The sequence below is a fragment of the Camelus ferus genome, chromosome 32 (genome assembly GCF_009834535.1).
Source record: "Camelus ferus isolate YT-003-E chromosome 32, BCGSAC_Cfer_1.0, whole genome shotgun sequence".
NCBI lineage: Eukaryota > Metazoa > Chordata > Mammalia > Artiodactyla > Camelidae > Camelus > Camelus ferus.
Genome location: NC_045727.1, coordinates 23,255,582 through 23,271,143, shown reverse-complemented (window position 1 = coordinate 23,271,143; position 15,562 = coordinate 23,255,582). Strand labels below are relative to the sequence as shown.

Genomic DNA, 15,562 nt, shown 5'->3' with positions numbered 1-15,562 from the left:
AGGCTGGGGTGGGCAGGGGAATTCATTCCTAGAGCCGCGGTGTATGACCAGGGAATGCAGGCAGAGTCCAGAGCCCGGCTCTCACCACCTCTGCAAGGATTTTGTGAGGGGCGTCTTGTACAGGCAAACCTAGTTCCCAGCCACCCAGGGCAAAGGGCAGAGTCTCAGGATCCCATCTGTAGGTGGATTCATGGGGCATCTTTCCCCTAATAGACTGGAGCGTCACCGTTGAGTCTACTGACAATTATACACAAACAAATACACAAAGCACGAGAGCTCAGGGCAGCGTTATTCACAGAAGCCAAAATGTGGAAACAACCCGAATGTCCATCAACCGATGAATGACTAAGCGAACTGTGATATATTCACTAAGGCACTAGTATGTGGCCATAGAAAGGAATGAATTATTGGCAAGGGCTACATGGGGGTGAAGCTGGAAAACACGGCACTGAGTGGAGCCAGCCAGACACGGGAGACCCCATGCTGTGCGAGCCTCTGTGTGGGAGTTACCTAGAACAGGCAAGTCCATCAAGACAGAGAACGGACTAGTGGTTGCCAGGCCCAGTGAGACAGATGGTCAGCGGGAAATGACTGCTAAAAGATACAGGGTTTCTTTTGGGGGGGGGTGAAGATATTGTGGAATTATATAGTGGTGATTGTTGCAAATTTTGTGAATATACTAAACACCATTGAATTGTATCCTTAAAAAAAACAAACAAACAAACAAAAAAACCCCAAAAAAACAAAAAAAAGAAAGATTTTCCAAGAGAAGATGTATGGCAGAAAATGTTATTAGTGTTGACCTTTTTTTTTATTGCCTCTAAACTAGCCACACGGTAAACATCAAACCCATTTAAAAAAACAAAACAAAACTCTAGTCTGCGGAGGCTTTTTCTGTCGAGTGACCTAATGTTTAGCTGCTTTTTTCACACTTAGGGATGTTCTTGGGATCTTGTCAGGTGGACCCTTTCCCGCTGATACCAAAGTGTTTGTTGCACTTAGCGCCGTGCAGTGTTCAGAAGCCTCCTCCACCATGTTTCTGGTTAATGAGAATGGCCAAAGCAGGGACCACCTGGCTGTAGGTGGTAAACTGAGGTGCCTGTACCCGCCGGCCAGGGCACAGAGATGCGTGCAGCTTTCTGGGAGTGCCGGGGTGACTTGAGAGGGCCTTAGCAATATCAGCTAACCAACCCCTGTCATCTCAATGAACCAGCCCCCGAAACCACCCCCAGATCAACACATGATCTAGAGACCCGTGTATCACGTACACACAGTTCTCCACCTCCGCCCCGTGGAGAGGATGCAGCTACTGCTGGTGGGTACCAGGCAGACAGAGGGGCTCACGCACTGTTTCTAAAGGCAGCAGTGTCTTCTTCGCTCCCAATAATCATTGCCCCACTGGAACCGAAGACCCTTGCACCCAGGTTTTGAAGAGAAGCTGGAAACGTGGGCCTCACGTAGCATCTTTCAGACAGAATCACTCCACAGCCATCACGGTGCCACGGTGCAGACCCGGGGACCGGACTGTGCCCGGAGGCTGCCGTGCGGCAGCTCCTGATCTAGGAGTCAGGACCAAGCAGAATGTGTTAGTGTCCCGGGACGGCTGTAGCCAATCGCACCAAACTGGGTGTCTTGAAACAACAGAAAGTCTTCTCTCTCACAATTCTGGAAACCGGAAGTCTGAAATCAAGGTGCTGGCGGGGCCGGGCTCTGCCTGAAGATTCTAGAAAAGAGCCCTGCCTGGCCTCTTTCCGCTGCCAGTGGCTGCTGGCAGGCTTTGGCCTTTCTGGGCTTGTGCCCGCATCCCCCTAGTCTCTGCCTCTGTCTGTACCAGCCTTTCCTCTGTCCCTCCTCCGTGTCTGTGTGTCTCAGATCTCCCCTCTCCTATCAAGAAACCAGTCATTGGAATTTAGGACCCACCTCAATCCAGAATGATCCCATTTTGAGATCCTTAACTCATTACATTGGCCAAGACCCTATTTACAAACAGGGTTGCTTTCAGAGGCTCCAGATGGACGTGAGTTGGAGGAGGGGGCTCCACCACCCACTACAGAGAAGACGGTCTCCTTGATGTATTCTGGAACCTTCCACTGTGCCATCTTTGGTCCTTTTGAATTGCTACGTGCCCCTTGGCAGTTCCAACTGATGTTCCCCGCCGTGGGAAGGCCACGCTGTGAATAGGAATCGGTGCCTTTGCCACGTGGAGAATAAACCCTTCTCCACTGGGTGAGTCCAGACCTGCGCGCTCAAATCCATTCCCCTAATTTCTGAGCACAGCCTGTGCGTGTGCTATTATAATTTAATATTGGGGATTTTTTTTTCCTTCCCCCTTGATCCCTTTTGTGTCTGAGGATACAAAAAAAAAAGTAAAAAAAACCTTCAAAGGCAATTTTCCAGATACCTGGCTTGGCCTGGATAATTATCAGCCCTGCATTTCCAACAGAGCTTCAGTCTGCAGGGCCAAGTGGAAGCCCTTGGGAGTGACTTGACTGCCCCCAGACTCGTCATGAGGGGGACAAGACCCTCAACCAACAATGGAGTCGGCCTGGACTGCAAACCTGGAGCGCCTTTGGAAAATTCGGGAAGCCCATTTTCCCACACTCTCGTCTAAAACGCATTTCCCTGTTGAATGTCTCCCAAGGAAAGGTTTGTTTTCATTTTCTCCAGCTTGTCATTTTAAATGTACTCTTCTGGAACAGAGAAGAGGAACAATTTTCTTTCTGCTTGGGAAGAAGTGAAGAAATCATGTTTCCTGCCCGGGGCCCCCCCTCCCCAGCTCCCCCACAGCACATCTGGGTTGCCAGGCAGCCCCGGCTTCGGTGAAACATTTGAGAGCGATTTGTCTGTTGTGGGAAACATTGAAACCAAATTGACTCCAGCTCCGGGAGGAGAGAGAAGAGGCAGAGCCCTCCTGGTCGAGTTCTGCCCCCTTTGTTCCAAGTTCTTTCAACCATTTAAAAGGCATCTTAGTTTTCGAGTTCCCCGGCTGTCAGCTTTGTCTGTTGCAAGCAATTCAACACATGCGTAAGTGGCCCTGTGACAGACCGTCCCTTTCTAGCTGGACGTTTTTGAGAAGTGAGGCCGGCTAAGGGAGAGATTGGTGATTGCAGTAAGAGGATGGAGGATTCTAGTATCCTGGCGTCCTGGGGCGGATTTTTAGGAGCTGATTTGCCGCCACTTGGTTTAATGTCAAGTCCCTGCTCCAGGGTTCCTATTTATCAGAGATTTGAACTTTTGCTGTCTTGCAACCCCAAGAGTTTATCAGCTGAATTGAAATCTCAGAGAGGGGAAAAACAATCTTACCTGATTCGAAAACATTCTAATTACATTGGTTCACTAAGTTAAACAAGCCGGATAGAGGAAGACAAATGCTGTATGATGACACTTACACGTGGAATCTAAAAATTACAGCAAACTCATGAATATAACAACAACAACAAAAAGAAGCAGACTCACAGATACAGAGAACAAACTAGTGGTTACTACTGGGGGTGGAGGAACAATCTTGGGGTGGGGGAGTGGGAGGCACAAACTGTTGGGGGTAAGACAGGCTCAAGGATGTGGTGGAGAACATGGGAATAGAGCCAATATTCTGCAATGACTGAAGATGGGACATTTTCAGTTAACTTTAAAATTGTATTAAAATTAATTTTTTTAAAACTTAAGAACGAAAAAATGTGGATAAAAATTAAAACAAAAGAAATAGAGTCCTTTCCATACCAATCATCATCATCATTATCATCATCATCATAATAAATAATGATACCTGTCTTGGAATCTTGTCACTGTTTCAGCTTCCATGTTCCGTGTGTCTGGCGATGTTGAGTCTGTTTCTTGATTTATTAGTCCTTTGTGTGTTCCCAGGGCCATTTGGCTCCAGTCTACTTCCAGAAGTCCGATGCACTTTTTTATTCAGAAAGGGGGGGGAGGGGTCCTGAAAATTAGACCATCAAGACAGACAGGAGGATGTGGTGCAGGAGAGGCTAGAAGGGAGGGGGGAGCCGGGCTGTGGATCTCAGGACCAGTTACCAGCCATTTCCCCAGTTGAGCCCAGTGACCTCACTCCCCTACACCAGAGTCCCGCTGCCCTTCCCCGTCTCCTCTTTCTTCCAGAGCAGATCCATGTTCTCAAGGCCTGCCCTCGCGACCTTGGTTAAACTTACATCATGTAGGACTTTCTCCCTCCATCTTCTTGCCTCGAGGGCATCCAGCCAGGAAGACCAGCATCCCAACCTGCATGGAGGTTGTCCCTCAGGTGGAGCCACCTATGAGGACAATGCCTGGAAGAAGAAGGAGGCCGGAGCTCACATCTCCCTAAACACACCAGCATCCATGGGCGTTGTGCAGTCACTCTGGGCATACCTTCCTGAAGAAGCCTTCTCTTCTTTTGTATTCTTTTCAGAAGGATCTTTAAAAAATGGGAATTGCTACAACAAAATAAAGGAACACGTCGCCTTTTCAGCCTTTTCTTTCCAACATTGCCTGGACGGGACAGGGGCTCCTGAAGTCAAAATCCTGGCTGCTTCTGGGACTGCTGGTTGGGAGGCCCTACTGGGCCTCTAGAATTTTTTTTTTTTTTGCATATTTGCATAATGTTTGTCATTCATTCATGAGTAACATGCCATGCAGTTCTCGCAACAACCCATCCTGGGATTCAATCTCTTTCACTTCATCATCCAAATCCCTTTCTTACACGTTGTTAGAACTCTCCTGGGGGCTCTCTATGTGATGACCCCCAGTGGTTCCCAGTTCCCAACATACTGAGAGTTTAAAAGGGGTTTTTCTCCTAGGAAAAAATTAGGATGGCAGCTATCGAAAAGAACAAAAAACAGTAAATAGCAAGTTTAATGAGGATGTGGAGAAATTGGAACGTTTATGCCCTATGGATAGGCATGTGAAGTGGTGTAGCTGCTGTGAAAAACAGTATGGTGTACCTCAAAAACTGAAAATAGAACTGCCATATGATCCAACAATTCCTCTGCCGTGTATATACCCCAAATAATTGAAATCAGGATCTCAAAGAGATATTTACAGACCCGTGTTCATTGTGGCATCACCCACAACAGCCAAGAAGTGGAAGAAACCCAAGTGTCGGTCAGTGGACACAGGTATAAACCGGATGCAGCACGGAATGCTATCCTGTCTTAAAAAGGAACGAAATTCTGACACAGGCTGCCACGGGGATGAATCTTGAAGATATTATATCAAGTGAAATATCCCAGTCACAAATGATAAAGTGATAGATACGGTATGATTCCACTTATATGAGATGCTTCGAGTAGTCAAAATCATAGAGACAAAGTAGAACTGTGGTTGTCAGGGGCCGGGGAGGACAAGGGGGGTTGCTGTTTCATGCGTGCAGAGTTTCGGTTTTGTAAGATGAAATGAATTTACAGAGATGGATGGTGGTAATAGTTGCATATTATGAATGTATTTAATACCACTGAACTATATGCTTAAAAATGGTTAAGATGGTACATTTTATGGTATGTGTATTTTACCACCACCATCACAACAAAAATTATTCTAAGTCTTTGAGTCTCCTTGGCTTGGTTTGAGCCACAGACCCATCCTGGACCCATTTATTGTGAGCAACAAACTTAAACATACTACCCTCAGAGTTGGAAGTGGTGGATTAATCCCAAACCAACTTGTTGACTCAAAGTGTAGGCAGAGTGGCTTGACGAAGGGCAAGTTGAGGTGCAGGTACTGGAAGAAAGAGGGTTTGGATAGCCAGCAGGAAAGAGCAGCATCCCAATAACACAGGGATGGAGGTACGAGCTCCAGAGATGGACAACTGAATTCAGATCCTGGACTCATAGTTTCCTAGCTGTGCAACCAAGGCAAGTTCCTCAGCCTCTCTGTGCCTCGATTTCTGTTTAAGAATAATAATAATAACAGCACTTACTCCTAGGGTTATTGTTGCAGCTTAAATGATAGAGAAATTTAACATCTGCCTGGCACATATTAAGCACTGAATACCTATTAAATTATTATTATTATTGCATTATTATTTTTTTATTATTACATGAGTTTTTCCTCAAGTTACATGGATGGTCCATTGTAGCTACTCTGGGTTGAGAGCTCCTAGTTGCAGCTGAAAGTACTCTAGCCAGTGAACTCCCACCTCTGTGGCTGCATCTACATCTTGTAGGTGGAAGGATGCCATTGCGTTCGTTTAAGTAAATCAGGGATCGGGTTTACCCGCTCCCGGGGGAAACTTGGAAATTATCAGATGTTTTTAGTTGTCAAAACCGGGGAGGAGGTTTCTACCACTGTCTCGTGGGTAGAGACCAGAGATGATGCTACACATCCTGCAATGCACAGCATCCCTTCCTGCCCCCATCCAAGAATATTCCAGCTCAGAATGCCAACCAGTCATGCCAAGGTTGGAATACCCTGAGGAAAACAAAGGGTTGGTCACCGCGTGCATCGGTACCACTGTAGGTTACCACCAGTTGTCTCTCAGGCTTAAAAGCCAACTGTGGTTCTTGGGAGTCAGGAAGGGACCCAGGAACATATGGTGGAAGCCATCTGTCGGGAACATCATGGCCTTGCCCGGCAACTCAGGGAGCTCTGCGTCTCCCAGATGTTGGCAGCAGATAACGTGGCCACATGCCACTGAATCAAGGCCAGTTTCCATGTTTACCAAAGTGCGAGGATACAATCTGGTTAGTCTGTACTTTGTGATAAGCATATCTGAATATTCCTTCTTAAAAAAAAAAAAAAACAGAAAGCAGCAGCAAGGAGAGAAGGGCTTGGACAGCACCAGAGAGGTTTGTTCAGTTCGGAGCCCACCCCTCACGTCCCATTGACCGGAAGAGGGTCGCACGTCAGTTATCATTCATTCCATTAGCGGTTAACGAGCACTTCCCGGAACGGGCTCCGGAGGCAGGGGTCCGGCCCCCAGAAGTGATGGGCCAGTGTCAGCGTGTCTCCGATGGCAGGGCTAAAGGCTGAGGCTGGCTGGCAAGCCCAGATGTAGCATCCGGAACGCGCGGGAGGGCGCGGAGGGTGGAACGTGGCGGCTGCATCAGGATGGGCGCGGGGAGGGCGCCGTCCTCACCTGGCTGGGCTGCTGGGTACAGGCTCGGGGAGCCGCCGGGCCCCCTCAGGAGCCACTCGGACTGCAGGGTCGCTGATGAGTTCAGGAGACTGCCTCCCTATTCCTAGTCAACCTAGTGTGGGTGTTTACCCGTTTCCCCCCCAACCCCGGGGTTTAATATTTTGATATGAGAAGTGAGGTTTCGTGCCTTCTGTGCTTCTTATTACATTCGTAGTCCATGGTTCTCCCCCAGATTCAAGCCATAAAGAGAACACATTATATTCATTTCCATAGGGATCGGCTATCATAGAACCTAATGAAAAAATGGAAGGGAGGGTACAGCTCCGTGGTAGAGTGAGTGCTTGGCACACACGAGGTCCTGGGTTCAATCCCCAGTAGCTCCAATTCAGAAAAAAATGTCAGTGAAACTCTTAACTTTTGAATCAGACAAGAAAATTTAGAAAACTCTTATTGATTTGTGCTTATTCCAAAAACTTAGATACACTTTTCCTAAAATGAGGAGACAAAGCAAAAAATAAGTAAGTAAGTAAGTAAGTAAGTAAGTAAGTAAGTAAATAAATAAATAAATAAATAAATAAATAAATAAATAAATAAAAGCAACCGACAGAAAATTGCAAGGAGTTCAGTGTCGGTGGGACTCCTGAGCGTTGAATGACATGCTGAGAAGTTAGGGAAACCAGAGAGCAAGGGACAGCTTTTCTCTCCTTGTGGGTGAAACACAGGGGCAGGCAAGATCTCTAAGTTCTCCGGTGCCCAGCGTGGTAGGAAGGAGCAGTAGGGTGAAGTAGATGTGAGATTTCTGGGCAAAAAAAAAAAAAAACCAAAACAAAACCCTTAGCCCCATGCAATCTGCCTTATTTTCTGCACCGTGTAAAGGGATAGAGAGACAGCTAGAGAGATGCTGGCTTGGAGGTCGGGGTAAACAGGGCACGTCGTGGACTGCCTGTGAGGTCGCTCTGCTGAGTTAGAATATTCCTTTGACGTGTATGTGCCTGGAGAGCGACGCAGGCCACTTGCAGATGCCACTGTGGCCTGATGCCACGAGGGCTGGGTGCCCCCACTCACCCTCAACCCCCCAAAGAATGGGGATGTTCCTCTGGGATGGGAACTGCCCCCAACCAAGAGGAGTTCAGACTAGCGGTTCCCCACCTTGAGTGGGCATCAGATTATAAATAATGGCTATATTACCTTAATACATTCAACTAATTAATATACTTATTAATAATTAATATGTTGTATTGACATAATACATTAATATATTTGTTAATAATTAATATACACCCATATATTTTAAATAATTAATAGATTTGTAAATGCATGTAATTAAAATGAGGAATATTAATTTTTTCAGGAGGGATGTATACGTAGAGACAGAGATAGAGAAACAGCGAGAGAGACAAAGACAGAGAGAGACAGAAACCAAAAAAGAAGCAAAGTCATACATGGCAGGTTTTCAAAGTCTGTCAGTTGAGGGGAAGGTTAGGTGGGCATTGGTGGTATGACTCATTTTCCCATGGCTTTAAAATGTTTGAGAAAAAAAAAAACTTTGAAAAAAATCCAATGTCTGAATCCTGCGCTAATCCAGTTAAATCAGAATCTCTGGGGACATGCCTGGGGATGGTCAGATATTTTTAAATATCCCCCCAGGTGATGCTGATGCAGTCAAGGCTGAGACCCACAGCCATCTCTCCAGACTCAGGTTTTAGCCCCGTTTCCCACACTTGTTGCACTAAAGCGTTGCACCATCTCTTTGCAACATCAAAGCTCATTCCTGCCACAGGGCCTTTGCACCTGCTGTTCTGGCTCCCTGGAATGGTCTATCTTCTGTCTGCAGAGAGTGAGCTCCTTCTTGTCACTCAGGAATTGGCTCCCATGGGATCTCATGCCTGTTCCCGTTCCTCCATGCCAGATAGGAGCTCACCCTCCTTCAAGTTCTCCATAGCTTTCTGCTTTTACTGCCTTTTTTGTCATGTGTTGTCTTGGCACTACCCTGGATGAATCTGCAACCTTGAAAACACCTGTGCTACGTGCCCAGCCCAGTCCGTGCCGTCGTATTCACCACAGCATCTCGCAGTGCCACATGGAGATATGCGCTGTAAGGGTCTGAGTCTCGGGTGATCTCAGGACTGCACGGGAAGCTTCTGTGGCCCTATCAAGATGTCCTTGGCATTTGCAGACAAGCGAGGGAGCCAACTGGTAGTGAATGAAGTGCATTTTCAGATCTCTGGTCATTTGACTGCCAGTGACAGTCACAGTTGTTTAAGAAGAGCCTGTGAAGTGGGAACAGGAATAACCTTGGACCCTGGCTCTCAGGTTGGGTCACATTTAGGCAACTGGCTCTTCCGGGAAGAAGTAATCTCAACTCTTCTTTGGCCAAAGATAGTGGCAATAAATATCTTTCCTGTCTGTCCAGAGTAAAGGACGCACACTCCCTTCCTGGCACAGACAGTATTTGTCCGCTCCCCCACTGCACTCGAAATGTGGCTTGTGCAGTGAACCCTCTCAGGACAGACCATTAAGACGTGATCTTAATCAAATAATTCATTAAGAAATTATATTTTTCAGTCTGACGAAGATGGGAGAGGCTAAAAGGAAGAAATTTAAACATTACACAGAGGCATAAAGGCTGTTATATCAGGGTCTCCCTTCCTTGAGGTTAATTGAAGCCACTGAGAGCATTCCCAAGAAAAGGATGGAAAGTTACCCGTATCTGGAACGGCCTCATACAAAATTCTGAAATTCCGGCACCTGGCAATGCCACTTGTCCTTAATTCTTGAACTGTTTCCAAAAAAGCAGGCACCAGGACTGTTGCTATGGAAATCTCTACTGGGTTTTTTTTTCCGCATGAGAAAAGTTAAAGAAAATTGTTGCTTGAAAAACACCTACAACTTTTTTCTTTGCCTCCAGATTGCCATCACTTTGGCCATCTAACTGGAACGGTTCAGGGGAGTGCACATACGAACCGAATGAAACAAAGGAAACAGATCAGAAGAGAGGGGTGCAATTTGCAGGATTCAAGTAGCCTCTTTTCCCCTGTCATTTCTTCCCCTACGGCTGTGGTCTCTTAGCCCCTGCTGTCTTCTCCGCTGTTTCACTCGGTGTGTTCAAAGCCCTGGGTAGACTTTAAGCAGAGCCATCCCCATGATGAGTGACAACGGTTGTTGATATTTAAAATGTTCTGTCTCAGTTCCAGGGCGCTCTGAATTCAGAGAGGGGCCAGGAGCTTTGGGGAGCTGGCGTCCTTCCAAAAATCTTGGCTTGTCTGCTGGGGTAGAGCAGCCGTCCTCTTTGGTTCCGGGACCTGGCCCTGTTCAGACTAACTGGCTGCCACTGAGAAGCACGTCCCGGGCCGGCGTACGAAGGACTCACCCCGAGTGCCTGGCATCCACGGAATCTCCGGGGAGCGTGTCTCCGTCCGTGTTCTGGCACTCACTGCACAGTCTGTGTGGAATGAGAATGAACTCCCCATAATGGGGTAAATGGTGATGAAAAAGTCCCCTCTGGCTTCTAGAATGTCCTGTCTTCAAGCACGGCCGAGCCCCTGTTGGTAAGACATGAAAGAGGAGACCACAAAACACTAAAGATCCACAGCGTTTGAGTCACCATGAACGTGCGAGGATTAATCTCCGTCATCTTCAAAGCCGTGACAGATTACTAGTGCTGCGTCTTCCCGTCCATGCCTTTGTCTCCCCTAACGCTATGAAAGTGAGATGCAAGGGAGAACTGCCTGGGAAGTGAAGTGATCCAATATACAACTTTGGTCAAAATTCTCTAGCCTCTCAGATAAGTTAAGTCTGCTTTCCAACAGATTGAATGCATGACTCTGCCCATGGGCCGGGCGAAATTGTCACCAGTTCTAAAGCTGTAAGAATCCAACGGCGGTGACACGTGGCGTAGACTTCCCTCAGTCCTTGTTTGCTGAGCTTGAGCCTCAGAACTATGAAGTTCTAGATCCCTGGCCTCCAGGGCTGCAGACGAACTTGCCGGTCTTTGCGGCGGGTCTCCACTGGGGTGTTGAGATGCTCACACACCAGCAAGAGCTGAGCGTCCTACCTCTGGCAGCACTGACCTTAGAGACCGCACGTTTAGGGATGCCAGACGTCCAGGATCAGAAGCCTCCCGTCCTTCCGTTTCCCCAGAGGCACCTACATTTTCCCCATTGCATTCATTTAATCAACCGTTTGGCGAACGTCTGTGGACTGGATGCAGTCGTCGCCAGGACGGAAGCAGCACGGGTCCGCTCATGCAGTAGATGAGCTCCGTCAAGTGGAATGACTGTGCACTCCGAGGCTGCCCGTGCCCCTGATTGCTGGGCGCCCCACCGTTATATTAGGTGCCTGCGCTTCAGAGGGGCTGGGGTCGTTCAGGCTCTCCAGCCACAGTCAGGACTTGCTTAAAGAGTGATGTAGTAAGAAATAGCCTTTTTAAAAGTAAAATACCCTTCATGTTTGCCTCTGGGGACCGATTGCTCTGCTGTTTTCTGAAAAAATGGTTCCAGAGCTGCAAATATAAATGACTAAAGAACGTCCCCCACGAAGTCCAAGGTCTAGGAGAGTATATGGCTTTATGTCGTTATTTCAGCCACTTTTTTCACATGCATGCTAATATCACCCCTAAAACAGGTACCACGAATGCCCAACTTCTGAAACACATGGCCTGCAGAGCATTAGAGTGGGGACAATTAGGACTTTTTTTTTTTTTTTTTTTAGTGGTTACTGATGAAAACAGACCCCGGAGGTCTTTTTAAAAGATTGAGGTGAAGCCGACGAAATTATTAGATGACCACAACTCACCAGGAACTTACTGTGTGCCAGGCCTCCCGTCTAAATATTAAATAAATGCATGGATTGTACTAGCTCGTTAAGTCCTCAGAAAGGCCCTGTGAAGTAGGCTTTGTTGTTATTATTATTATTACTTTATTGTTATCTTTACGTTAGGAAGGAGGAAATGGAGGCATTGAAAGTTTGGTTACTGTTCCACAGTCACGGCTAGTAACCGATGGAGCCGGGATTCGAACCCCCGTGAGAAAGGTACTGAACTGAAACGTTTTAACAGTAGCTTTTTCTAATGATAAACCACCCTGGGAGCAATAACCGTTTCTTTGCCTGGTGATTCTGTGGGTCTGTACCCCGTGCTCAGCTGGGCAGTTCTTCTGGTCTTTGCTGTGTGTCTGAGGTCAACTGTCAGCCCGGCAGGTTGGCTGTCGGCTGGGGCGATGGGGGCCTCAGGGCCACGTGTGTCTCGTCATCGAGCAGGCCAGCTGGGGCTTGTTCACCCGGTGGTCTCAGGGCTCCAAGAAAGAACAGAAATGAGGCCCAGACTTAAAATTAGTCCTGTGTGGCCTTTGCCCCCTTTTCTTGGCCACAACAAATCACAAGGCCATGCTGCGCTCAAGGAATGGGGAAAAGAGACCTCATCTCTTAAGGAGAGAACTTCAAAGCCACATTTACAGAAGGACTTGTTACAGAGAAGGAGAGAAGTGTGGCCGTTCTCAGTCTATCACAGGGAATAACCCGAACATGGAGTGATACTTTTTGTTTCTCTTTTATTAACCCAACTCATAAAAGCATAACTTTGTACACAGCTTTAAGGTCTGGGGGCTCGAAGAAGTGTTTTCTTGGGGCCTACATAGCATTTTTAAAGCTATGGGACTAAAGCTACTGTTAAATCTTTTTCGTTCAGTTTAAGAAATTTTACTGAAGAATCTGCCTTTCTGTGTTCTCTTAAAAATCAGAAGCTCTAGGGGGAGGGTGGAGCTCAGTGGTAGAGCGTGTGCTTCACAGGCACGAGGTCCTGGGTTCAAGCCCCAGTACCTCCATTTAAAAAAAAATTAAAGAAATAAATCAACTTAATTACCTATCCCCCCCCCCAAAAGGCTTAAAAATTGAATTTAAGGTTCAACTTAAAAAATAAAATAATTTTTTTTAAAAGAAGTAGAAGAGAAAAATCAGAAGATCTGAGAACTGAGCCCGTATTTCTGCTTCCAATAGTTTGGTGCCAGCTCACGGATGCTTGGCAGGGCTTTTGTTTTCTGCTCCATCCCGGCCCCCAGCCCTCCCTGCAGGGCCTCCGAGACGAGCCTTCCTCACTTACTGGAATTATCTTCCTGACCCCTGGAGGTATTTTTGCTTGCCGTCCCTGCTTGAGCAGCTCGGGAGCTCTGAAGGCTCCGGTCTTGGCTTCATCAAGTTAATTGAGTTACCTTACTCCTCTGCGAGAAGCAGGCAGAACAGAGCGCTTCCTATGAGTCTCCGCTTTGGGTCTGTTTCCAGTTTATTAGGATGACTTCTCCATTTGGACCGAGGCCAGGAGGAAACCTCACTGCTGTTTTGATGTTATCACGATCCCATTATGGAGGCGGGCATGAGAGGTGTCCACCATGTGATGTGTGCAGATGCCGTCTTCTCAGGGCTTGGCTACGCACGTCCTACTGTGTGTGCCCATAAGAGTACAAGGTGACACCGCTACACATAATCCCAATATCTCAAAACTGGCCAGGATGTTCTGGCAGCTGCCTGCCTTAGCTGGGCAGCGAGGAGAGCGAATAAAGCTGCTGGTTCCTGGCGAAGTGACTGGAAGGTTCCACGTGGAAACTGTCCTGGGAGACGAAGGTACACTGGACACATGGAAGCGGACATGTGGCCACGTCCTGGAAGAGTGGAGTCACATTTGGTACCCAGTGGGTTCCAGAACCTTCCGGCGAGAAGTGCACCGTGCCTGTGAGGATTTGGGGATCCCAGCCCACCTAATTTCACAGACAAATTTCTAAAACTAGCTTCAGGGTATGGAGGCAATGTTCTGTGCTTGCTTTCTTTTTTTTTTTTTTTTGAATTGAAGTGTAATTGATTTACAGTGTCAGTTTCGGGTGTACAGCCAAGTGATTCAGTCCCGTGTTCTGTGCTTTCTGGAGGAGAGCTTTGGTGATGAAAATGGCTGAAGTAAGTGTGTGCTCTACAGCGGAGCAGCCTCTGGCCCCCGGTCCTTATGGAACCCTTGAAATATAAGCCAGTGAGATGGTGGCACTACATTTGGGATTGTATTTCATTCTAACTCACTTTAATTCGAAAAGCCACAGGTGGCTACTGGCTGCCACACTGGAGAACACAGAGCACCCAGGGGGAGCCTGGTCTTAAACCCTGACTCCGGGGGTTCAATGTCTAGAATAAGCAGGAGCATGGGCCCAACTCCTTTGACGGTTGCAGTTCCACCGAGCACGGCTTTGAGAGCAGCCTGCTTCTCAGCCTGCTTCTCAGCCTGCTTCTCACCTCTGTCCCCCAGCCCTGCAGCAGAGAGCGTCTGCCAACAGTGACTGTCCTGTGAAGGCTGAGGCCCACTGAAATGCCGGGCAACTCCTCCCAAAAGCATGGTGAGCACTTCCTTGGTGATAGACAAAATTTTAGTTACTTTTTGCTCATCTGACTCATGGTCATTTGTTTTCATGTGCGTAAGGAGAGGAAAATTAGCTGATTGAGCTATTGATGGGATAGATAAGAGTTGAAGCTGAATTTCTAAAATATCAGTTGGATTGAATTCATTTACAGCAAAACATTACATAAACAGCGAGGTAGTTTGTCCTCAGCTATGACACACGTTGCAAAGTCCGTAGAAAAAGAGCTGAAGTTTGAGAAGTGCTGATGTAGACACAGGCACTTTTTGTACTCTGAATATTGTTTCTTTTTTCTTTTCTTTTCTTTTTTTTTTTTGGAAACAGATGCACATGTCTTAAAACATAAAATCCTGCCCTTCAAACCTTTGTGCAGCTGAGTGAACTACGTTTTATTTCTTCTTGTTTCATTTGGCTTCTCTTGTCTTTATTTGGAGGGACGCCGGCAGCATGAATATTCATGATGCTGTTAAAACAAGATTTTTATTGAAAACAAAAATGGATCCGAAGTTTTGCATTTGCGCCTCCCCAGTCAGAAAGTCAAAGCCCCATTGAAGGCTCAGTATCAGAGATTTTTGGTGATTTGCTGGTAACTTTTGCCAAGGAGGCAGGTTTTCGGCCACTGAGGTGTTATCCCGTTATGGAAAAAAAATTTTAAGTATTATATTTATATACCTTCCTTTTTCTGCCCTTGAGCATCAGAGGAAGAAGGTGGTTAAGGAAAGGAGGAGGGAAATACTTATTTTCTGGTTGTCCTAAGAGAAGAAAAGAAATGGTCACCAAAAGCTCAGAAAGGTGCCTTTGATTTCTCCCAGGCTCCCTTTGCGTTCCGATTTCGAGAAAATTGATTCTCTTCATCTTTTTTAATTCGTGTGTGTCTCCACCCACTACCCTTTGCAGGAAAGAGGGCTGCACATTTTGCGAGGCTGATTTATCAATGCGTTATTCATTCTCCCGCTTTCCAGCAGTTCAAGGCTCCCCATTTTTCATCAGACCCATTGTTACTTGGCAGAAAATAAATACACCATCAAAAATGTATTGCGATACCGACTAAAATATGAAGAGGAGTGAACACTTCGCTTTGGGTTTGTGCAAACAATATTGATTTATG

General features: G+C 46.9%; 1 protein-coding gene across 2 annotated transcripts in view; it reads left to right on the top strand.

Annotated features, from left to right (window-relative positions):
• TMEM132C (transmembrane protein 132C) overlaps positions 1–15,562 on the top strand; it is a 304,399-nt gene that overhangs the window by 119,631 nt on the left and 169,206 nt on the right. The window lies entirely within an intron of this gene.